Source organism: Lissotriton vulgaris, chromosome 6 (genome assembly GCF_964263255.1).
Source record: "Lissotriton vulgaris chromosome 6, aLisVul1.2, whole genome shotgun sequence".
Lineage (NCBI taxonomy): Eukaryota > Metazoa > Chordata > Amphibia > Caudata > Salamandridae > Lissotriton > Lissotriton vulgaris.
The window spans coordinates 1,851,194,432-1,851,218,609 of record NC_141694.1 but is presented as its reverse complement, the minus strand read 5'-3'; the positions used below and the strand labels follow the sequence as shown (position 1 = coordinate 1,851,218,609).

General features: G+C 47.5%; 1 protein-coding gene and 1 pseudogene across 1 annotated transcript in view; one reads left to right on the top strand and one right to left on the bottom strand.

The window, feature by feature from the left end:
* Positions 1–24,178, top strand: part of PPM1G (protein phosphatase, Mg2+/Mn2+ dependent 1G) — a 177,391-nt gene that overhangs the window by 64,186 nt on the left and 89,027 nt on the right. The window lies entirely within an intron of this gene.
* LOC147709647 (pancreatic progenitor cell differentiation and proliferation factor A pseudogene) lies at positions 589–1,228 on the bottom strand (annotated as a pseudogene).

Here is a 24,178-nt window from a genome sequence, read left to right as displayed (position 1 = left end):
GTGGGGGATGGAATGTCCCTTATTTCTTATTTTATTACTTAGCGGCTACACTTCAATTTATTAGTCCTCTTATAATGGGAGACAGAGTAAACACCTGTTTGTCAAACTCCAACGATATTTGAAATGATTATGGGTGAGAAAGTGAAAGGTAGTTTTCTTAAGGTTGTTGAGCCCAGTTACCATAAAAAAACAAAGTATAAGACGTTGAAGGCAGCTTTCGGAGCTTGGCAAAAAGTACGAAAGCATTTGGGCTTATCCAAATTAAATGCCTATACCCCCTTAGCTTCGCCTGGACTTCTGCCAGCTATTTTTTTGTGACCTAACGATTTATAGGTGGGAGCAGAAAGGACTACGATATTTGGGTGATTTATTTATTTATTTTTGGCTGCTTACATTTTTATTAGTTTTCAACATGTATAAAGCACAAGGCCACACAGGCCAGAGTAGAAAAAAAACATAAAAACCATAAAATGTTAGTTATTTAAAATGGTAAGAAACCAATAACGGTGGGGATTTTCATCATGATAAAAACTACTTCTACATGTCAGCAGCCATGAAAATAAGACAAAAAAGGAGGGGTTTTGGGGCGGGGGTAGGGGAGGGGGGGGTGAAGGGAAGAAATGGAGGGAATGGACAATGGGCGCTGTCTCCTAGCGTTCTTCTTGGAAGCAGGCAACCACGCACCGGCGGGGACATACGCCGGGGCCTGTTCACGCCGGGGGCTCAGATGGTTTACTGGGCTCACTGGCATGGCGCTTCCTCATTACCTCTTGAGCCAGACCACACGTGATCACGCCATTGGTCACCCGGAATGTTCCTGAATTCTCTGGGGTCTCCGACACAGTTGTCATGGCCGGATGGGTTGGTTTTCCGAAGAAGCTAGCCCACCAGTGACCAGGATCCGCTTTGGGGAGACCTGGGTGGTGAGGGATAACTTCCCCAGAGTACTCCACACTACCACAGGAGCTGTTACTGGAAGTAGAGCCCAGACGTCTTCTGTAGTAGTCGTGGACTGCAACGAGCGAGCCGCTGGATGGGATAGATGCCATTTTGCTTGCTGTTCTTAAAAGTTACTAAGATGTTTCTTAAGGCCAGATGTTGTGTGTGGTTTCTTATTGGCACCGTGCAGCAGCGACTTCAGTTGGCACTCTGCTCGGGAGAGCAAAACGCTAGGCAACAGGGCCCATTTGTAAAGGAGATGCTGGGAGTATACTCCACTGCCACAAGACTAAGCGATTTATTTTTTAACTGTCAAATTACTTCATTCCAGGAACTAGAGAACAACTTTTCTTTGGCAAGAAATGATTTTTTTCAAATTTCTTCAGATCCGTAGTTTTTTAGAGTTACTCATTCACTACTTCAGCTAGAATGACAAAAATTCCTTTATTAGAACTTTTGCAGAAAAAAGCCCCTATAGGTCCTCTTTACGTAAGCCTGATTCAAGAATGTGGGGATGATATGGAACAGTGCCAGTCGAAATGGGCTAATAAATTAGGTATCCCTGGCATTGACATTTTTGTTTTCCGTTAAGTGTGCTTCAGAATGCTTGATTACAGGGATGACGAAGTCTCAGCATTTTATGTGCTTACATAACCTTTATTACACTCCCAAGTAAGGTTGCTAAGTGGAGTACGACCACTGGAACGAATTGTAGTCGCTGTGGGTTATATGCAGCTGATGACCTGCATATGTTTTTTTTCTGCCCCAAACTTAGGGCTTTTTTTTCAACAAATTGAAAGCTTTCTTGCTGTTGTTCTTAAATGTGATATTACGGTAACCATCGAGATGGTGTTATTGGGTATTGAGCTTACTCACTCCAGATCAAAGCCAGTAACTTACTTCTTATTTATTTGTATGGCGGTCGCCAGAGCGTGTATTACTAGGGAGTGGATTAACTCAGACCCGCCTTCATTTTGTACCTGGCGTGAAAAACTATTTATGTATAATATCGAGTCTGCTATTTAAAGGTTAAAAGGGATCAAAAGAAGAGCTTTGGGGGAGAAAATTTGGGCTCCTATTGCTGACTGGATCTAACTATACTGTTTGAATTTTTAGTCTTGTATGTTGTATGTATTCAAGCTGGATTTTTTTATTTTTTTTATTCATGTATTGCTGTATTTCCTTGCAAGAAAACAAAACTATAAAAAAAGAAAAAAAAACCAAAGACTGTTTTGGCTGCAGCTGCCTCCTCCCTCCTGCTTTTGAGACGCAGGGTCTGGCCTCACGGTCACTGCCTTCCTATAGCTGCTGCCGCCTCTCTCACAGCTCAACAAGCATTTGCAATGCAATAGGTTCCGCTTTTGCCAGAGTTTGAGCTGTTGGCATTGTAAATGACTATGCTTTTTATATATGTGTTTTGAAAACCAACAAGCAGTGCGTAAACATGCACTTTGTACTTATAGTTGTTGCTTACGAGAAGCTAGGCTGGCAGTAAAAGAGGCAATTACTACCAGCCTTGCTTCTCGAAAGCGAGGACTATTAGTAAAAAGTGCATATTTACACATCGCTTGCAACTTTTCAAAACACATAAATAAAAGTAATTGTCATTTACAATTCCATTCGCTCAAACTCTTGTGTATGCAAGACCTATTTCATTGCAAATGCTTGTTCGATATTTAGGGGGTCCTGTTCTATGAAACAAGATGTTGGAAGCCATTAGGACATGTTTGGTCAGTTGAGATTTCTAGGATAATTGAGGTGTTTGTTTTCATGGAAACTGGGTATAACACCTTTAGAAGAACAGGTGACTGTATACAAAGACAAGTGTCTCTTGAGTGCTATCTATGGTGACAAGCTTTAGGGTGTGCATGACAATTTTTATATACATGACATTGAGAATGCAGTTTTTTAATAGGTTGTTGGCAGTACACTTCAGCACTTTGACTTACCTGTACCACGTCTAAGTCTGGATTGATTACATTACTGATTACATCAAAATGCACCCGCTTATGTTGTGGCCATCAACTTGGACTAAAAAGAAAACCAGTTTTAACCTGGTACTATCAATTTTAAAATTGGATATGGCAATAAAGTCCTTGGTTAGGTGAAATAAAAACAAGCATTTGCAATGCAATAGGTCTCGCATTTACGCGAGTTTGAGCTATTGGCATTGTAAATGACAATACCTTTTATTTATGTTTTGTTTATGTTTGGTTAAAACATAAATAAAGGGCATTGTCATTTACAATGCTAATAGCTTAAACTCTCACAAAAGCGAGACCTATTGCATTGCAAATGCTTGTTTGCTTGTAGGAGGTGCATCAAGCTTAGCTCTTTTATTGTACAAAATCTATTCTTGAAAGCGCCTAGAAGCCATATTTACTGTGTAGTATACAAATAATAATAATAAAACAAAATATAAATCACATTTTATAGGAGTTGGCAAGGTGTTAAGTTTCTGTCCAAAGTAAATAAAGGGATGTGCTGGTTAAATAGGCAGACAGCATTTCCCAGGCACGGCCGGGAACGCAGGGCTCGCGTCAGTAACTTAAGAAGGCAAAAGCCCCCTCGGGTCCCACGAGTGCAATCCGTCGGTGTCTTTGAAAACATTGTTCAATGTCTTTTTGTAGTAATGCATGCTTGGGGGTAAAAAGTGCATTCACGGATGTCCAGCTGGGAAAGGCAGGTTTGTGGAAGAAAGTGTGTGTGTGTGTGTGTGTGTGTGTGTGTGTGTGTGTGTGTGTGTGTGTGAAGTGAGTGGAGAGCGTGCGCTTGTGAAGTCAGCGTGAATGTGTATGTTTGAGTGTCCGTGGAAAGATTGTATGTATGCACGTGTGGCTGTGTATGAAAAAGAGTGAACACATGTGTGCCTCTTAGGAAAGCAGTTTCTGTGTGCCCCAGAGACTGCATGCACACCCAGACCCCTCGAATTCCCATGCCAGGTGTCGGAAGCAATCCTGTCCTGTTTTCTTTCTTTGTCCTTCGGTATTTGTCATGTTATTCTGTGATTAAAAAATATATATATATATATATATATATATATATATATATATATTGCGCCGAGTTACGAAGACCCAAACCCGGAAATACTGAAGGAATGGGCAGCAAATAACAACGACTCTTCACGGAGAATGTTAGGCATTCTCATAAAATATGCCGATATCGATAGGAAAAAAATTCTGGAGGAAATAGAACAAATCCATAACGATTTTAAGTAAAGAAGAAGATCAAACCACTATTTCAAATTTTAAAGCCGAAAGTAAGGAACGAATTAAGAAACTGGAAATATCAATAAAAGATCGCAAAACACATAAGTTCCAGCGTGATAAACAAGATTACGAACGAGGGCAAATATACCCCTTTGCCAAGAAGTTCGACGCCATCAGACAACAAAAACAGGCGAAATCGGCTACCCTATCAAGAACAGGAACGGAACCTGCATCCGATTTAAGCAGTGTCACAAGCTCTGATTATGACACGGAAGGAGAAACCAACAGACCCATGCCGGGTGTGATACCATCCGTGATAGATGAATTGGGCTATTTAAACGTGGAGCGACGCTACAATCTGCGTCAAAGGCCACCAACACAGAGTGCAAACTCGGAACCGCCAGGAGGAAAAGGCAGAGGGCAAACCGGCAGAAGGGGTCAAAGCGCCGGGAGAGGATATCAAAAGCAGAAGAAGAAACAGGCGAAGTAACAAAGAATACCACCAATGATATGACTATCATCAATTTAACTAACATTCAATTGACTGAAAGAGAACAAAAGATTTTGGAACTGGGCCTTTCATTTTGCCCAGAAGCTGACATGGACTTTGTACAGACTCGTATGGATCTTTTTACGTTTATAAGACTGCTCAAACTTAAAAAACATTTCCTTGTAAACCCGAGGCAAAAGACTTCTGAGGCCCCCCTAGCTGGTGCTGCAATTGAGGACAACCTAAGGGTGGAGGACATGGATTTAATGATGGCATTAAGAGCAACAAACATGGAAGCACAAAATTTGGAACCTGAGGACTTTGCGGACAACATTGCCCGGGAAGAAGAAATTAATATATATATCAAGATGCCCCAACACCTTTTAGACCAAGGTCACGCTTTACACCATCATCAACTAAAGACACTGTTGACGTTTACAATGAACTGGTCCTAAATGAATTAAAGAAGTTGGGTAAGGACATAAATCCAAATAAATCAAACAGTGAACAGCAAAAAGAATATTATGCTTTAATTAAAAAACTGTTAGAGTGTAATAACTGCATAGTGCGTAATGACAAGGGGGGCAATGTGGTCCTTTGGGACAGAATGAAATATTTATCTGAGGCATATAGGCAACTTGATGATAAACGTTGCTATACTCGCGTTGAGGAAAAGATAATGATAGAAAGTCATGAAATGTTCAACGCTGAGCTCAAACAGTGGTACGATTCTTCACTTTTAACACATGATGAGTATATGTATTTGAAGATCGATTTGCCCACCACACCTGTATTTTATTTAATTCCAAAGGTGCACAAAGATTTACTCAACCCCCCAGGACGCCCTATTATTTCAGCAATAGGCAGGGCACTAGAAAACACTTCCAAATTTGTTGACTCTTTTTTGAATCCCTTGGCAAAGACGTTACCATCGTTTTTGTTAGACACTGGGGACTTCCTGAAAAAAATATACGACACACCATGGGAAGATGACTATCTGTTAATTACTATCGATGTGGCCAGCTTGTATACCAGCATTGGGCACAAGGATGGCATCCGTGCCGTTAAACACTTTTTGGGTACAAGAGCCATTAGTTTGTGGTCACGCACACAAATGCTCCTCAGAATGGTGGAAAAATGTTTGACAAGTAATTATTTTTTATTTTATGGTCAACTGTTCCATCAGACGTGTGGTACTGCCATGGGCACCTGCTTCGCCCCCAGCTATGCGAATTTGCATATGGGCTGGTGGGAGGAGCAGGTGGTCCGGACGCAGTATCAAAAGGAGTGGGATGAAAATATCATCCATTGGAGTCGATTTATCGACTATTTATTTTTGGTCTGGAAAGGATCTGAACCGGAAGCCAAAGATTTTATATCAAAGCTTCAGAAGAACGAGCTTAACTTATCCTTCACAAGTACCATCAGTAAAGATAGTGTCAATTTCCTATATTTAACAGTGTATGTCGAGCAAGGCAGAATTCATACTAAACTTTACAGAAAGCCCACCAGTGGCAACACTTTGTTGCACGCAAAAAACTTCCACCCTATGGCCCTCAAGAGTAGCATACCGTATGGGGAGAGCCTCAGTCATGCGCAATTGTAGTACTCCTGTGGAAACGGAGAAAGAACTTGAAACCTTGAGTACTAGATTTAAAGAACGGGGCTATCCCACTACTTGGATAGCAGAAGGAATACAGAAAGCCTCAAAACTGAAGAGGGAACAAATCCTCTTTGGTAACACAAAAGAGTGCAAAAATGATAACCAATGCAGATTCATAACAGGATTTTGTAAACATGTTGAGGTGAGAAGAATACTCAACAAGCATTGGCATAGCATTAAAAACGACCCTGTGCTTGGGAAAGAAGTCCCCAAGAAACCACAAATTACATTCAAAAAAGCTAAATCCTTCAAAGACTGTTTGGTAAGCAACCTGCTTAAAAAAACCCCAACCTGGCTAGACAAAAGTGGCTTTGTGAAATGCACAAAGTGCAAGGCATGTAATCATGGTGTGAACTGCAGTAAATACAGATTGGGCCTTTCCAATAGAATGGAAAAGATTAACAACAAATATACATGCAAAATTGATTATGCGATCTACATTCTCGAGTGCCCCTGCGGGCTCCGGTATGTGGGCAGCACAATCAACGAGGCCTATAAAAGGATTTTACAGCACCTGCGTGCAATTAAAAATGCCGACAGGGCTTATCCTGTAGCCAGGCATTTCGAATTGATGCACAATAAGGATGTCAAAGGACTGACATATTGTGTAATTGACTCTATTCCAGCCAGCCAAAGAGGGGGCAATAGACTGAGTAAGTTAAGAAAACTAGAGTCAAAATATATAATCAAGTTGAATACCAAGCAGCCAAACGGTCTTAATATTGAAGAAGATTTACATAGACATCTTTAATATTAACTCCTGGTGATTGACAAGTGGTTTCTGCTAAACTAACACATTTGAAAATTAATTTTGCTCATGATTATTATTTTGTGGACAGTACTTTTTCATAATGTATTTCCAGTTGGCAGTCAACATAAATTATAATGATCGGACATATTATTTGTTCCTTTCTACGTATGGTACACCAGGTATGTTTGCTCACTGGAGATTTATTTTGTGCAATGTTTAAGATGGGTGCGAGACAGCAACTCAACATGTATTTTGCAGCCGTGAGCATAATTGGTAATGAACAATGAAATTCAATAGATGTTCAGGCTAAGCCCACATGGGCGTTACTTTTAAACTTGTGAATGGCATTGACCGAGGTTACACAATTTGTAAATACAAAGCGCAATTATGTCAATGCGCGTCATTGTCGATAAAGTTTTCACAAGGGAGTTGAAAATTACAAATACTCGCACCTAGCACTTTATCGAAAGCATAAGGTTGTCCATGAATTGAGTTACCCGGTAATTGCTATGCATTTTGAAGAAATGTATAAAATTATGTTGAAGCTAACGTAAAAAAATGAACACGCAATAGAAAGAAAAGTTAAAGTCTGTCTTTCCTGTCAGTTGACAGGTGATGTTAATAACATAGTATGAACTGTTACTTTTCTTTAAAAATGGCCGCGCGCTTTCCTAACCGTAACCAGTGATCAAGACTACTGTGTAGTCGAAACGCGTTTGGCAGCGGCAGAAATAAAGAAAATTTGGATAATCTCACATGGCGTGGTCGTTTGTAGAATGGAGTGAAAGAGACTCGATCCAAGGAGTCTTACTGTGACGACGCAGCTCTCGATTTGGTGGAGGCGGTTAATGCTTGGATAATTGCATCATATATATATATATATATATATATATATATATATATAATATTCGTGTCTTACCTGCCGCTCCTCCTAGTAACTATTGGCTATCTGCAGTGAGTGTAACCACGAGTCAAATGCATCACCCCATCTCTTCCCACTCCAACTGGCCACCACCCACGCCGATGTTTAAACTGTGAAATACAGCAATACTCATGGTTCATTGGGCCACGGAGCCCCTGCACCTGTTGCACCAACGGAAACCACACGTCTGGACAAATGGCTGGTCTTGCGACTTACAGCAGCCCCACGTGTTTGAGAGGTGCGTCTTTTGTCATTAGCTTTGCAGTTGGGATATGGTGTGCGGTTTGTGCCATAAGATTCCATGACAACACTCTTAGTGATCTTGTGTGGTGTTGAAATTGAAGACACTTGGGCAATTATCATAGGCTTCAGGTGGCCTATTGTATTTACTCTTTATAGGTACAGGACTACAAGTCCCAGAATGCAAAGTAAAAGAACGGATCTGCTGGACGAGGGTCTTCTTGCGAGCTCTGCATCTGTGTGTTCAGGAAGAGGAGTGCGCATGTGTCAGAGCGTGGTTCTGCTTGTGTGTTTGTAGTCCATGCTTACCCAAGCGTCTTATCAAGAAACAATGTGCATGGGCTGAGTAGGCTGTCCATAGGAACTTACTGGCAAATGTACACGTGAAACAAATGGTGTGAAGGAGGGAAGAGGAGCGAGTGGGACGACACTTGACAGGACGGCTTGCAACAGCTATGAGTTGTGGAGTTTACAACTGCAAGGGGCAGTGCATGCTTCTGTGGAGACGGCATTGTGCATGTTTGCATGGAATGAGGGGCCCTGCACGTGAACTTGTGTGGGAAACACGAGCTTGTGAAGCAGGGTGCATTTGTCCGAGTGTGGATGCAGGGCGCGTGGTTATGTGTTCGGAAGGAGCGTGGGCTTGTATTTTAGAAGAGTGCACACTTTCACCTGGGGGGACAGACTGAGTGCTCTTGTGTTGAGAGGGAATGTATGCGCCTAGTTTGTGACACTCGTTTCGTGCCAAATGCCGCTGTAGAGAGTTTACTTGGCTACCAGTTGTGTGGATTGGCTGGGGGGAATTTATGTGCAGTGCAGACCCCCTCTCCCCCACCCGGGCTCAGCGAGGGCTGCTCACGTCTCGCCAGTGCTTTCGGTTTCTGAATGACCAGCTCTGTCCGAGGTGGGCTTCTCCTCGCCGGGTGCCAGTCCTGTCAGCTGGTTGCTCCTTTGTAGCCCGTTTACAGATTTGGTGAGGTCCTCTGTGAAGACAATGGCGCAATGGACACTTAAGTCAGTATTAATATACATGCTGTGTGGAGATGGTGTCTGGCCCTTTATGGTGGGTATGTGGATTTAGGGACATGACATACAGAAGCATTTCTCCGGAAGTGCGAACTGTGTGTACATACTGTCTATGGTTCATCCTGAGGTGACGGGACCACTGGCTAAAAACAAAGCACCCCAGGGCGAGGGACGACTGGTCACCCTCCGGTGCAAGCCTGTTACATATTGGGGTGAGACACAAACATGCAGACATTGGTAAAACTGAAAAGTCAATCACGCCTCACATATCCGCTCCTGCCTTTCATGCGAGTTTTCCCCAGCCTCCGCCGGCCGCCCCTGAATCTGTAGCTTCGGGGCAGCATCACAGCGCCGGGCCGTATATCGGCCGCTCTCTGCCACAGTGTCAGCTTGTTGTCTCATTGGGCTCCCTGGGGGCAGTCCCCGTCTTGGGGCTCAATGGTCATGGCTGCTGGTATCGGGTGTAAGATATAGCGTGCACATGGCCTATCCAGGTGCCATCGCAAAAGTGAAAGCGTGGCAGAGCGCGAGAGGAGACAGGCGCGTTCACAGCCCATGTCTCCTAAAGCGCTCTGTCACAGCCATTGTCTGCAATGGGTTTGGAGCTCGCGCACCTCTCCTGTCTTCACTTCGCGAGCTACCCGGCTGACTTCCACCCTTTGCTCTGTGCGACGCCGGAGAGGGAAAGATAAGAAACGAGAAGAAAAAAACCAGCAACACAGAACAGAAAGCAGCCCGGGCTAAGTGAGAGGGCGGGGGCTGCCCGCGCATGCGCGCTCCGAGTCCCGGCGCCAAAGCGGAGTGCGGCATCTGAAGTCCCGGGTCCCAGGAGGGGGCCCGGGTGAAGACCAGCGCTGCGGAGGAGACACGCAACATGCTGAAAGAGCCCGGTGAGTGGTGGTGGGGGGGGTTAGTGTACGCGCGTGTGTCTGTGCGTGTTTCTGTCTGTGCGCGCGCATGGGTCTGTGGGGGGTGCGTGTGTGTATGCAGTGTGTGTGTGTGTCTGTGTATGAGTGTGGCTGTGTATGTGCGCATGCGTGAGTGTAGCTGTGTGAGTGTTTGCGCACGGGAATATGAGGCACGAGAGGGGCACGGCGCCGTGCGCGCCCACGAGGTTAAATCTCCGGCAGGAGAAGTGCGTGTCAGTCTGCTGTCCACATTCCCCACCAGAGTGATAACATAAGTTGTCGAGCCCTAGACAGCAAAAGCTTTGCTTTTGCTTTCGTCTAGGCTCGACCTAAAAATGGTGTGCTCATATGGTTCTGCCAGAATTATGCAATAGCCCAGAGGCTATATGTAATTTTTGCAAGAACACTGTAAAGACTCTACTATTCCCCGAGTATCAATGCTAGAGAGCATACAGATTCTTTTAAACCCACCGTGGTCGATTATCCACAAATCACCATAACATCCGGTATGGAACCATATCTTCCCTGTGCCACAAATGTCAACACAGATATTTAATTAACGCCTTAGGTTAAAAGCCATACATATCTGTTTGCTTTTCCTGAACCTGGACTTGAAACCTCCAAGGTTCCTCCTTGCCCTTGAGATTCGCTGTCACCCCAGTTCACCATGCACTTCATGCTTTTTTGCAAAAACGTGCTTTATATATATTTCTTAATATGGATGTTGTCGCAACTATTTAATGGATACAATCCTACCCTATAAATAAAGTCATAAACATTAAAGACAGAATGAGAAATTTTCTTTATTGCAAATTATATATTTCTTAGGAAACATTTTTTGATTCAGATTCTGAGATCTGATAACTTAATTTCAATTGCTCACGTCCATTTACATCTGTTTGGCGGTAGCCAGTTCTATTCAACATTCAATTAAACTTAGAAGCACTTTATAGAGGGATGGTTGTTGACAAAGGGGTAGTGCAGGGAACTGAGGAGGGGTTTGGGGGAGGGGGAGAGAAAGCTGTGCACTCCTGCTAATAAGGAGGTTTGAAGGGCTTCATTTGTGATTCTCTGCTGGCAGTTGAGGAACCACTACTGGCTATAACTAGGAGATGTATAAGTTTGAATTAGATATTGTGCGTGAACCCTGAGGGATGGATGTATGTACTGTGTGATAGATTGGTTGTTGCATACTGCATCATGTAAATAGTACCAAAAAATAATAGTTAAAATAAGAGGGATGGTAGTTTTAGGAGCTTGCACATTTACTGTGTTTGTGTGGGGTTTGGGGAATACTTTTTAATATACATTTTCTGATAAAACACAGGGATAAAACACGCGGGAATAAATGGTCGTTCGTCCTCTGTTATGTTTGTTCTCTCAGGTTAATTGTTATTTGTTAATTGTTATTTATTGGCTCGCTCACTCTCGTCGCACACGGCAACATCTAGACTAGATCGCTTGAAGATATTCCCATAGTATGAAGATCTTGGTACACACTAAAAATACTCTGACACTTATCACCCTTTTCCTTGAACGCGGCTGGCCCCAAAGGGGTTGTAGGCGGCATGCTGTGTCACACTACTGTTATACTGTGACAACAATGTGCAGTGAGCATTGATTTATCTTGACAGCATGCAGATTAACCACGCGGCCAGCCTGGAATGGGTTGTGACTGTTTGCTGTGTAATTGTTTATCCATCATGTCTGCCAATAAAAAGATTTGATCATAAAGAATTCTGCCTGCAGAACACTGGGTCCCTGGGTCTTCACCATGTTTGCTTAGTTATTGCCATCATGACTTAGTCCAATGTGAGTTCTTTATCAAGGGTTTCTCGATCTTCCGTAGATAGTGTGGAGAGGTTTGTATCTTGGAGATATCTATGGATCTAGGAGTCATCTGCCAAAGCCCTGGCCTTGTAGAAGTCAGCATTGTAGCTTGGGAAGGCATCTGCCATGTCCTGAGCTGTTGGAAGCGTGGCCCCCTCCCCCTGTGGACAGCAGTCACTCACCTGGATTTAATGTCCTTTCTACCCAACCATGCAAGGAGCCTTCCTGCTCTATCTCCTGCCTTGTGTAGGCGATGGTGTGTGGCTAGGAGGAGTGATCTTGCCTCTTGGTAGGCTAATGCTTGATATTCTTTACGTGTGACTGCAATCGAACGTAAGAGGGATTGGTCAGCTTCTATGCCTACTTAATTTTCCAGATCTTGGAGCTTTATTGCCAGAGCTACACTCTCTTGAGCCTCCCTGATAAGGTTTATGCACAATTGCATTTTGACCTGCTGATGACGCTGAGCAATTGTTTTCGTGAAATTAGTTAGAAGTCTACCTTGATTTTACAGATGACTGTCTCTCATAAGTCCCACTTGTTGAACCTTCACTCGTTAGGCTTTCTGTAGGATCTTCCTCCTATTGAGAACCATGGGGAGAGTGGTCGGATAGGCCCTTTTCCAAATATTCAACTTTATCTACAGTCCCTAATTCTCCTGCCGGGGTGAAAAGGTAGTCCAGCCTGGAGAATTTCTTATGAGCCCCCGATAAGTAGGAGTAGGTGTGGTCAGTGGGGTTATGTTATTTTTATTTGTACAGCGCACAGCTGCCCCAGCGAAGGGGCGTCCTGGCGCTCTGAGAAGGTAAACACAACACATCAATAAAAGAGAAAAAGCGATCAGACATTAAACAGAAAAGTTTTAATGGCCTGCCTAAACTGAAGTAAATCCTCAATTTCCCGAATCTCGGCAGGAAGGAGGTTCCACCACTTCGCGGCTAGCACTCGAAAGGAGCGGCCACCAGTTCTACTCAGCCTGAAGCGCGGAACCACCGTCCAGTTCTGGCCCAGAGATCTCAAGGATCGCGAAGGGACATAGGGTGTAAGAAGGTTCGCCAGAATTTGTGGGGACATACCCTTGAGGATTTTAAATGCAAGGCAGAGCACCTTGAATTTAATCCTCTGATTTACGGGAAGCGAGTGCAGCGTTTTAGAAACCGGACATCGCCTGGGCAAACCTACCACTACTCTAGCTGCAGCATTTTGCACTCGCTGCAATCTGGTGAGTTTAGCCTGATTAATCCCCGCCAAGAGCAAGCTGGCATAGTCCAACCGAGACAACACTGATGCCTGAACCACCAGCTGTCTAGTGGGGGCATCAAAAAATGTAAGTATTGGCCTAAGTCCTCTAATTATGCCATAGCAAGAAGCTGCCACCCTCTTGGTATGGCAGGTACAACTGAGTGCTGGGTCAAGCCAGACCCCAAGGTTTTTTTAGTTCCGATACTGGAGAAGGGGTCATACCCAGTTCAGGAGGCCACCAGTTGTTCTTCCACGGCCCGCATGCTTTCCGACCACCATGACCTCTGTCTTCTTAGTATTCAATTGGAGACAGTTCGAATTCATCCAATTAGCCACAGACCGTACACCGTCGCGGAACCTGAGGGCCTCCACATCCGAGTCCCCACTCAACGTGACCGCCAGCTGCGTGTCGTCAGCATACAAGACCATAGTCAGGCCCCATCACTTGACGACCGCAGCCAGCGGTCTTACGTAAAGATTAAATAAAGTGGGACTCAGTGATGACCCCTGTGGGACCCCCAGTGCCAACGGGTAAGATTTGGATTTGCCGGGTGGAATAGCGACCTGGAACGATCTATCCGTAAGAAAAGACCGAAACCATCACAGAGCAGACCCCTTAACTCCCACTTCCTCGAGTCGCTGAAGTAAAATCCCGTGCGAGACCGTGTCGAACGCGGCACTCAGATCTAATAGCAAGAGTGCCGCAGTCCGACCAGCGTCCAGCACAGAGCGTAGGTGTTCGACCATGGAAAGTAGGGCCGTCTCCGTGCTGTGGCCCGCACGGAACCCATTTTGGGTGGGGTCTAAGATGTTAGCTCTGGCGAGATGGTCTGCCAGGATACCATTCACATTGGCCTCAGCAACTTTTGTGGCCCAGGGCAGCAGAGAAATAGGGCAGTAGTTCTCAGGTTTAAGAGGATCCAGGGTAGCCTTCTTTAAGCTAGGTTTGACTACAGCCTGTTTCCACCTAATGGGCACTATGCCTGAGGACAGAAACAGGTTAATAAGAGACAGCACTGGGGTACGACAAAGCGGCAGCATGTTCCTAAGCTGAACCGGTTTAAGTGGATCCACAGGGGAGCCAGACTTGATTTTTTGGCTCAAGGAATCAAAGGCCTCCATTGACAAGGAAGGCAGGGTGTCAAGGCACTCGCTATCACCCATTATACAGTTGGCTTGCTCTGGATTCAACGAGCCAGTCGGGAAAGTGCGATAAATCGCTTGCACTTTTTCGATGAAAAAAGATGCCAGACTCTCACAATGGGAGTCCGAGCATATTTCTGCTGCAGAAACCCTCTTGGCCATGAGGTCTTTTAATACCTTAAATATCAGTTTAGAGGGATTGGGGCTGTTCAGAAACTCTTGAGCATAGTAGGCTGCGCGAGTTCTGCATACCGCTCTATGATAAATTTTCATTTTAGCAAAGTAGCAGGCTTTAAGCGCAGGATCAAACTATTTTCTCCATCGCCTTTCAGCCTGCCTACAGGCTCTCTTAAGGGACGCTAAAGTGCTGTCGTACCAAGGACTATGGTCTTTAGAACGACGTTTAGACCAGACCAGGGGAATCAAGGTATCGAGGGCGCGGGAGATCCACTCAGTCATAGCCACAATCAACATTAGTGATAGGACCCAGGGGTGCTTTCTCCAACAGAAGATAAAAGTCCTCTAATTTTAATTCGTTCCAATGTCGTGTAAGAATGGTTTTATCCTGGGAAATAAAAGGGGGTTCGGACATGGGAACAGTCATTTTCACCAACATATGGTCAGTCCAGATCAGCTGGGTAGGGCAGAGTATTCTAATTCCCTCCAAATTAGTAGAGTGGGTCAAGTATATGCCCATCTCGAAGAGTGGGGGAGGTCACCAGCTGGAAGAGCTGCAAGGCTTCTAAATCAGCCAGAAAGCTTCGGATAGAGAGCTGGGATGGACAATCAAAATGAAGGTTGAGGTCGCCAAGGACATTTAAATTCGCACATCCTAGTGCCTCTGTACTGATAAAATCCGGGAGAGCAGCCCTAAAGGCAGCATCGCAGCCCGGGGGACAATATATTAAAAGGCCAGAGAAGGCGTAATGGTGGTTGAATAAAATTTTAAAACGGGCACATTCACACCCTGAGAGCTTTAGATCCTTCCATTCACATGGGTAGCACAACTTAACAGCCATCGCAATTCCACCCCCTCTAGTACCACGGTTAAGAGTAAAAATAGCGTAGTCAGGGAGGGAAGGCTAAGTTAAGTATAGAAAGATCCGAGTCCTGCAGCCAGGTTTCAGTCAAAAAAAGCACATCAGGGGACTCATTTGTAAGAAGATCGAGAATCTCCAAATGTTTTACCAGAGACCTGACATTCAAGTTCCAGATGTTTAGATCACGCATCAGATATATATCAGCCCTACTGTGTGTAGGAATTCAGCTAGTGATGTGGTCCCCAGTTACCCAGCTGCCACACCTGTGCGGATGAAGGTCTCTACTACATCATTAAAGTCTCTTCCCCCAAATCCCCCCCCCTCCCACCCCCCCAGCTATATGAATTCTAGTAAGGTCTCCGCTACATAGTCTGCTGTTGTAATTGTGGGGGTGCGAAACGCTGATTTAATGTGAGTTCCCTTCACCCCCAGGTTCCTTATACCGCTACAAATGTTTAGTTTGGGGTCTACCCAGGTTTTGTGAGTGTAGAAGGGTGGCGTTTTTCTGAGACCTACACCCTTCTACTAGAGAATCCTTCGTGGGCAAGGGTTGTGTTCATGCCTTCATGCCTCTCCCAAGAAAGGCGCAATGAGTACCACAGAGGTGTATTTCTTGGAGGAAGACTACATCCAGCTTTAATCTCTTGAGGTATTTAGCGCCCAACCCCCTTTTTGATTTTGTGTCCAAGATGATTAACATTCCACGTCATTAGTGTATCTCTTCCCATCCCGTCCAATCCCCCCCCCGTGTTTGTGGAGATGTTTCTGTCAACGTGTCTTGTGTGGTGCCTAAAACGCAAGTTTTTCTCTAAACCTGCAGCCTTGGGGTTTCTTCGTATCCTTACAAACCATAAATTAACCTCTGTATTTGTTTTCAGCATTGCCCACTCTACCCCCTACTCCTATGCACTTTCCCTCCACTGTCAACATGACAACTGTATCGTAGGTTAAACGTGAGGTCTGTATCCCCTCTTCCTTCATCCTAACAGTAAACAAAAGGAAAGGGGGTTGTATCAAGGGATTCAGGGCCAGAGTCCCTATTAACTGATATTTAAGTCTCAAATGCACCTAGTGATGTCTTGTTGTCCTTTCGGCATCCAACGTGCCCTTGTATCTCAGCCTTCCTCACTTCCTTCTTCTGTTGGTTGTCTGGGAATCCTTCGGGTGCGGTGTCTGGGTTTGGCTCTTTCAAGCGGGTAATCTTTTTTGCAGGAGCGGATGGTCACTGTCTGTTTTTGCTTACTGTTCCTGGTCAGGAGTGGCTTGTATTTTTGCATGTCTCCTGAGGTTTTTTCCCTGTTTTAGTCCGTTTCGGCCCGTGGTCTGTGTAGGAGTTGTGGGCCATCTCTTCAGTATTCCACTCAGTTCTCTGTGGTGTACCTCAGTGCGACTTGGTAATTCTGCCTGGTCTGTGTTTCATTTTCACTCTGCAGCTTATGCCCGATCAATGATGCCATGTCTAGAGGCGAGGTCCCCACCGGTTCATTTCTATTCTCTATTGGAAGGCGTTCCTCTATCCTCTCCATTATCTTGGTGTTCGCAAGGTGAACATCTCCAGTGCGTCTCATTTTGCAGATTATTAAATCCCAATCTTGGTCGTTTAGGAAGCGGGTGATTAATGGCATGTGGGGTGCTCCTTTCTGTCTGTGAGCAAGGCATCCTTTGCACGTTAATTTACATAGCAGGATGTGAACTGAGCTTTTGGAAGGGAGTCTGAGCCAGTTGTATAGAAAGGTTATCCCATCTGTTAATTTCCCCTGTTTTACCAACTTTGGCTCCTTGTCTCTGGCCATTGGGTATGATTGTGCTTCAGTGTTGCTGCGTATTGTGAGTGTGATTGCATCACACCTATTTGGGAGGGACTATGGGGGTTGGGGGGACAATCGATTGCCTACCCATCCAGTTGTGGATTAACTCGCATGTGTGAAAAGTCCCAGCACTTTTGTGGTGGCTGGTTTGGTGCCCAGGGGCCGCTCCGGGGCAGGTTTCTATTTGTGACTCCTGTGGTGGGTGTGCCACATAGTTCCCTACCCTCAACTCTTCGTGTGTGAATTTTTCTCACTTTGGGATTTTGTGCTCGCCTAGTAGTACTCGCTGGGACCCTCACGAGGTCCTCTTGTGTCCTTTTCTCTGTGCGTTTGTATCATGCAGTTTTCAGGACTTCTCCCAGAGTCACTCTTTTTCTGTGTTTCTCGTGCTGTCTCTTCAACCTTTACTGTGTTGTGTGGCCTGCCGCTATGGGGTGTTTCCCCCGTGATAGGGTCCCAGGACTGCTGAGACTGCCTTGCCTAATTGGAAGATCTGTGCTGGACATAAGCCCCTCTGTGACTTCCTGGCCAAGGGTGGCAGCGTTGTGTCCAGGGTTCCTCTGCGCTCTGGCATGGACCGCAGCCGGCTCTTAGTTCAGTGCCCGGATGGCCACTGGGAGATGGGCCAGTGTGCTGGGGCCATTGATGTTACCTTTGGTCCTTTTTATGGGGTCCCGATCTCCTCTTCCTTTTAAGTTGGCCGCACTGTGCCCATCCTCTCCCCCAGAGTCAAGTCAGAGCATTTATATAGCGCACTACATACCCAGAGGGTCTCAAGGCGCTAAGGAAGGGGAGGAGGATTACTTGTCAAATATCCACGTTTTAAGTTGCTTTCTGAATGCTAGGTGGTTCTGGGTAAGGCGAAGGTAAGCGGGGAGTGAGTTCCATGTTTTGGCAGCCAGGTAAGAGAAGGATCTGCCTCCCATGGTGGTCTTGTTGATGCGAGGTACAGTGGCGAGGGCTTGGCTGGAAGAACGTAGTTGGCGGGAGGGGGTGTAGAAGGACAGTCGTGAGTTTAGGCATTCTGGACCGATGTCGTAGAGTGATTTGTGTGCGTGGGTTAGCAGCTGGAAAGTGATTCTCTTATTGACGGGTAGCCAGTGGAGGTCTTTCAGGTGACCAGAGATGTGTTCGTTGCGCGGGATGTCTAATATGATCCTGGCTGAGGCGTTTTGGATTCGTTGGAGGTTCTTCTGGAGTTTAGCTGTAGTACCTGCGTAGAGGGTGTTTCCGTAGTCCAGTCGGCTCGTGACCAGAGCATGTGTGACTGTTTTTCTGGTTTCGGTGGGGATCCAGCGAAATGTTTTTTTGAGCATGCGAAGAATGTTGAAGCAGATTGAGGATACGGCGCTGACTTGTCTGTTCATTGAGAGTGAAGAGTCCAGGATGACGCCTAGGTTCCGTGCGTGGTCTGTCGGGATGGGTGCTTTTCCAAGGGCTTCCGGCCACCAAGAGTCGTCCCATGCAGAGGGGGATGTACCTAAGATGAGGACTTCTGTTTTGTCTCAGACGGCTTTGTTTCATCCATTCGGCGACTTCTTTCATTCCATCGTGTAGGTTAGTTTTGGCAGTGCTGGGGTCATTGGTGAGAGAAAGGATTAGTTGAGTGTCATCCGCGTAAGAGATGATGTTGAGGTTGTGTTGGCGGGCGATGGCCGCGAGGGGGCTCATGTATACGTTGAAGAGGCTGGGGCTGAGTGAGGATCCTTGTGGTACGCCACAGATGACTTCAGTGGCCTCGGACTTGAATGGTGGAAGGCGGACTCTCTGGGTTCTTCCGGTGAGGAACGAGGTGATCCATTCCAGTGCTTTTCCTTGTATTCCGATGTTATTGAGGCGTTGTAGAAGGGTGCTGTGGCAGACTGTGTCGAATGCTGCAGAGAGGTCGAGGAGGATGAGGGCGACTGTGTCTCCATTGTCCAGTAGAGTTCGAATGTCGTCTGTTGCTGCGATGAGGGCGGTCTCAGTGCTGTGTTTTGCTCGGAAGCCGGACTGTGAGGAGTCGAGGGATTTGTTGGCTTCGAGGAAAGCGGCGAGCTGGTTGTTGACAGCTTTCTCGATGACTTTGGCCGGGAATGGAAGGAGCGAAATGGGGCGGTAATTTTTGAGTTCGGTGGGGTCCGCTGTGGGTTTTTTGAGAAGGGCGGTGAGTTCAGCGTGTTTCCAGTCTTCCGGGAAGGTGGCGGAGTTGAAGGAGCAGTTGATGACGTCTCGGAGGTGCGGTGCTATGACGGAGTCTGCTTTGTTGAAGATGTGGTGAGGACAAGGGTCTGTGGGGGATCCTGAGTGGATGGAATTCATCAGGCGGATGGTGTCCTCAGTGGAGATTGGGTTCCAGTTGTTAAGGGTGTTCACGGGGGGAGAATGTTCAGCAAATGGTTGGGTGGGATGGTCTCCGGGTTGGTTGTCGAAGCTGTTGTGGATGTCTGCAATCTTGTTGTGGAAGAATGAGGCTAGGGAGTCGCAGAGGGCTTGAGAGGGGGTGATGTCGTTGGAGTTGGCCGAGGGATTGGAAAATTCCTTGATGTTGAAAAGTTCCTTGCTGTTGTGGGCGTTGTTGTCAAGTCGATCCTTGAATGCTGTTTTCTTGGCCTTTCGGATTAGTTGGTGGTGAGAGCGGGTGGCGTTTTTGAAGGCGTCCTTGGTGCTGGTGGTTGGGTCTTTTTCCCAGGCCTTTTCAAGGGAGCGGCAGAGTTTCTTGGACTTCTTAAGATCATCGTTGAACCATGAGGCCTTCTTGCTGCCTGGTTTGCTTTGACGTTTTTTCAGAGGTGCTAAGGTGTCGGCGGTGTTGGATAACCATAGGGTGAGGTTGGCGGCGGCTTGGTTTGGGTTAGAAGAGTGGGCTGGGGTGTTTAGAAGGAGTGATGCAGAGATCTGGTCGGTGGTGATTTTGTTCCAGTTTCTTTGCAGAGTTGGTTGGAGGTGGTTGGTGGGTTTTGGCTTGTTGTAGGTGAAGTGAACGCAGCTGTGGTCAGTCCAGAGGAGATCCGTAGTGTGGCTGAAGGAGACATGATTGCTGGAGGTGAAGATGGGGTCGAGTGTGTGACCTGCGATGTGGGTGGGGGAAGTGACTAGTTGTTTAAGTCCGAGGTTGTCCAAGAGGGTGGTGGTGTTGCGGTCGTTTTTCTTTTCAAGGTGAAAGTTGAGGTCTCCCAGAAGGATGTAATCTTTGGAGGGGAGCGCGTGTGGAGTGATGAAGTCCGTGATGTCTTCACTGAATTTTGCGCGGGGTCCTGGTGGTCTGTAGAGGAGTGTGGTCTTGTGGTCGATGTGGATCCGGAAGTGAAGGTGTTCAGAGTTGGCGAGGTTGGTGTCAGAGCTGGTTGAGATGCGGATTGATTTCTTATGGACGATAGCGATTCCTCCTCCTGAGTGGCCGGTACGGTCCTTGCGTGTGATCTTGTACAGGGCTCGACAAATCATATAAAATGCTCTAGACCTGCAGGTCTAGTAAACTACAAAATCTCCTCGACCTAACTTAAATGAACTTGACCTCAAACTCTGAAAACTGAGCAAATGTGACAAGTTAGCAAGATTTAAAAGCATTTTTATTGCTCATTTACTTCGTGAGCAATAAGATGCCTTTAAATCTTGCTTTCTTGTCACATTTCCTCTGCTTTCAGAGGCAGAGGTCAAGTGTCAAGTTTGTATTCCTACTCGCCAGAAAGGGCGAGTAGGACCTAAAAATAGCTCGTCCTTAATCAATCTCACTCGCAAATGCGAGCGGTCGAGTGAATTTCTCGAGCCCTGTTGTAGTCTTCAGGAATGGTGATGTCTGGGGCGGAGGAAGCGTTCATCCATGTTTCTGTTAGGAAGGCGACGTCTGGAGAGATGGTGTCTAGTAGATTCCATAGGTCAATGGCGTGCCTGTGGACCGATCGGGTGTTGAGTAAGATGCATTGTAGGTGGTTGGGGTCGGGAATCTGTGGTGTGGTCGTAGCGGCGATGTTGTCGGTGCCGCTGAATTTGCAGGAGTAGCATGAGAAAGGTCCATGGGTGTGTCCAGGAGCGGCTTGGACGCAGTTGGGTGAACGGCCGGGGTTAAGGGCTAGGAGGGTGGTGGCATCGTAGGTAATGCGGGAGGGCTGGGCAGCGCGAGGGGCAGGGGGTCTGGCGCTGGGCGCGGTCCAGGCGCGGACGGGCTTACCTTTGGCGCACCTTCGGCGCGGGTTGGGCGCGGACGCTGCGCGTGAACGCTGCGCGCGGGAACTCCTGTCATATATGGGTGGTGGAGGGGGAGGGGCGAGGGCGTCTCAGCTGGGAGGCGGGGCGGGCACACGAGGACCACAACAACAACAATCAAAATGGAGGCGGAGGGGGGAGCACAGCGGAGCGCTACAGGTAGACGCGCAAAACAGCAGTAAAAATCACAAAACAATGCAAAACATGCAAAGAGGCAGGCAGCAGGCAATTATAGTCGGCAGATGCAGAGGCAAAGCAGCGCTACGATACCAAAACCAGCAGGGGACGCTGGGAGCGACCACTCGGCTCGAGGAGGGGAGTGAGTCACGGCGCTCTAAGGTGGGGAAGCGCTATTTGAGGACAGTGGGAGGGCGTCTCAGCTGGGAGGCGGGGCGGGCACACGAGGACCACAACAACAACAATCAAAATGGAGGCGGAGGGGGGAGCACAGCGGAGCGCTACAGGTAGACGCGCAAAACAGCAGTAAAAATCACAAAACAATGCAAAACAAGCAAAGAGGCAGGCAGCAGGCAATTATAGTCGGCAGATGCAGAGGCAAAGCAGCGCTACGATACCAAAACCAGCAGGGGACGCTGGGAGCGACCGCTCGGCTCGAGGAGGGGAGTGAGTCAGAGTGAGTGTGGTGTCTCTGTGCCGGAGTTGGATTCCTGGGTGCTGCTGACCCCTCCCTTTTCTCAGGAGGTTGCTTGGTTCCACCTGTCAGTGAGTCCAGGCATCTCTTTTAGGCGACCCACTGCTGCAGAGATTATCGCGGATGGAGCTGCCGTACGTCCTCCACCCTCGACGTCTAGTCTTCCTCTTGCTGTATCCTGGACCAAGCATGGGAACTGTTAAGTGGGGGTTGCTCTGGCCTGGAATGCTTTCTCTACCCTGATGACCTGCGGCTGCTCATTGTTAAGTTCTGCGGCCGTACGTCTGTTTTGGTCCAGTGGAAAGCTTGGGGAAACTAGGTATGAGTCTGTTCCCTGACCCAGCTGTAATGCTTCTCCTAGGGGGAGTGAGCCAGTACCTGTAAATATGTGTTGGTGCTTTCTCCTGGGGATCCCCTCTCTCCGTGCCCAGTGTTGGGCTGCACAGTCCCTGTCTTCTGTGTGGGTCTGGGATGGCAGTTTCTCAGTGTTGGACCCGGCCCTTTAGGCAGGTTCACCCCAAGACTTTTTACTTTTTTCTAGCCTGTTTCTGTGACCTGGTGTTGGTGATTTTAGGCCTTTGCGCACTTTTTCACTGTGGTACAGTGTAAAGTGCTTGAGCTCTCTGTGTATGTGTGGTGAGTGACCTGCCCTCCCATAGGAATGAATGGGGAATATGTATGTCCATGGTAGTTCCTGATGTGTGGGGAGTGCAGGGGCGAGTTTGGTATGAGGGAACCCGTGAGACTGAATGCTGCAAAATGGTATACGCGGCATAACTGTGTCTAGTCTAGAAGTGCCACTTTTGGAAGTTGGTATATTTGTGTAATTTGTGTCTGGCGTGTGATTGGCTGGTGAGCCTGGGTCAGGAGTGCCTGGGCCTGCTTGTGGATTGACTGTCTGGTTTGAGGGTGACAGGGGCTGAAGAGCCCAGGAGGTTGTCTGAGTCAGCCCATGGATGAAAGGCAGCATCTGCTGCCAGGGAAGTGGGAGGAGATGGCACCTGATAGTGAAGGGCTGTGCCTGCCTGACCACAATGCTGGCTCCACCCCCTGCTGGGCGACTGGCACCTCTGTCCCTGATACTGAAGGGACTTCCCTATAACCAGTTCTAGCTGGTTCTCACTGCCTGCACAAAGACTTCAAAGACTTTTCCCTGTACAAGAAGGGGCTGTGTCCCCTTCCAATGTGTTCTTGTGTCTTACTTGAATCTACCAGGGGCGGGCGCTGGCCAGACCCTGGATGCCTGGAGGACTTCTGGGGGACCCCACTGCCCTGCCTGGGCTGATTGGGGGGACTTTGCTTCGCCCCTTGGAATCTCTGGGAACTTTGGCAGCATGGAGAAGCTGCATTTCCCTGCAGAGAGCGCTTTATTTTTACTTGAACCCTCTTTGTTGCCTGCTAGTGCTTGGGAGCGCTTGATTCGTATTTCTAGCGCCTGTAAGCGCTGTGTTTCCCCCTGAGCGCCTGAGAGCGCTCTGTCTGTTTGCTAGCGCTGGGAGCACCATGGATTGCCCGATGGCGCTTAAGAGCGCTTTATTTTTAAAGCCGGTGCCACCCGGCATTTGCTGCTTCTGCATTCTAAATCGCCGCCGCTGCCCGGGACGAAGCACCAAAGGGGCCGCGCTAGGATTGGCCCGCTGTTGGGGGCTCGTTCCGGTGGGCCGCGCTGCCATTGGCTGGCCGGTCCGGGATTGTTTGGTGAGGTTTCCCCGGGCCGCGTTGTGATTGGCTGCCGGCCCGGGGAAGGAGGAAGAATGATGATGGCGGCGGCTGCTGCGGGGCTCCCGTGACCGGGGGGGGGGCCGTGTGCTGGAGGGAGCCCCGGGAGAAGATGTGCAGCCTGTCGTCCTGCGAGGGGGCGGGAGGCACGATGCCAGAGCCTGCCCCTCCGCGCTGCTCGAGTGAAGCCCCGAGTGAGGAGAGCAGCCGCTCACCGATGAGTGGGGCCGAGGAGAAGGGAGGGGCGCCAGGACACATTGTCGGTGTCTGCCCTCCCCCCCTGTAGCGCGAGCTCGCGCTTATTGTCTGTATGAGACCACCAGAGCTTCAAGGGCGGCCCCGGTTGGCAGAGGGTCGCCCCACCGTATGTAGAGCCAGGAGAGGGCTCCTAGGCCATTCCTTTTAGGCTGA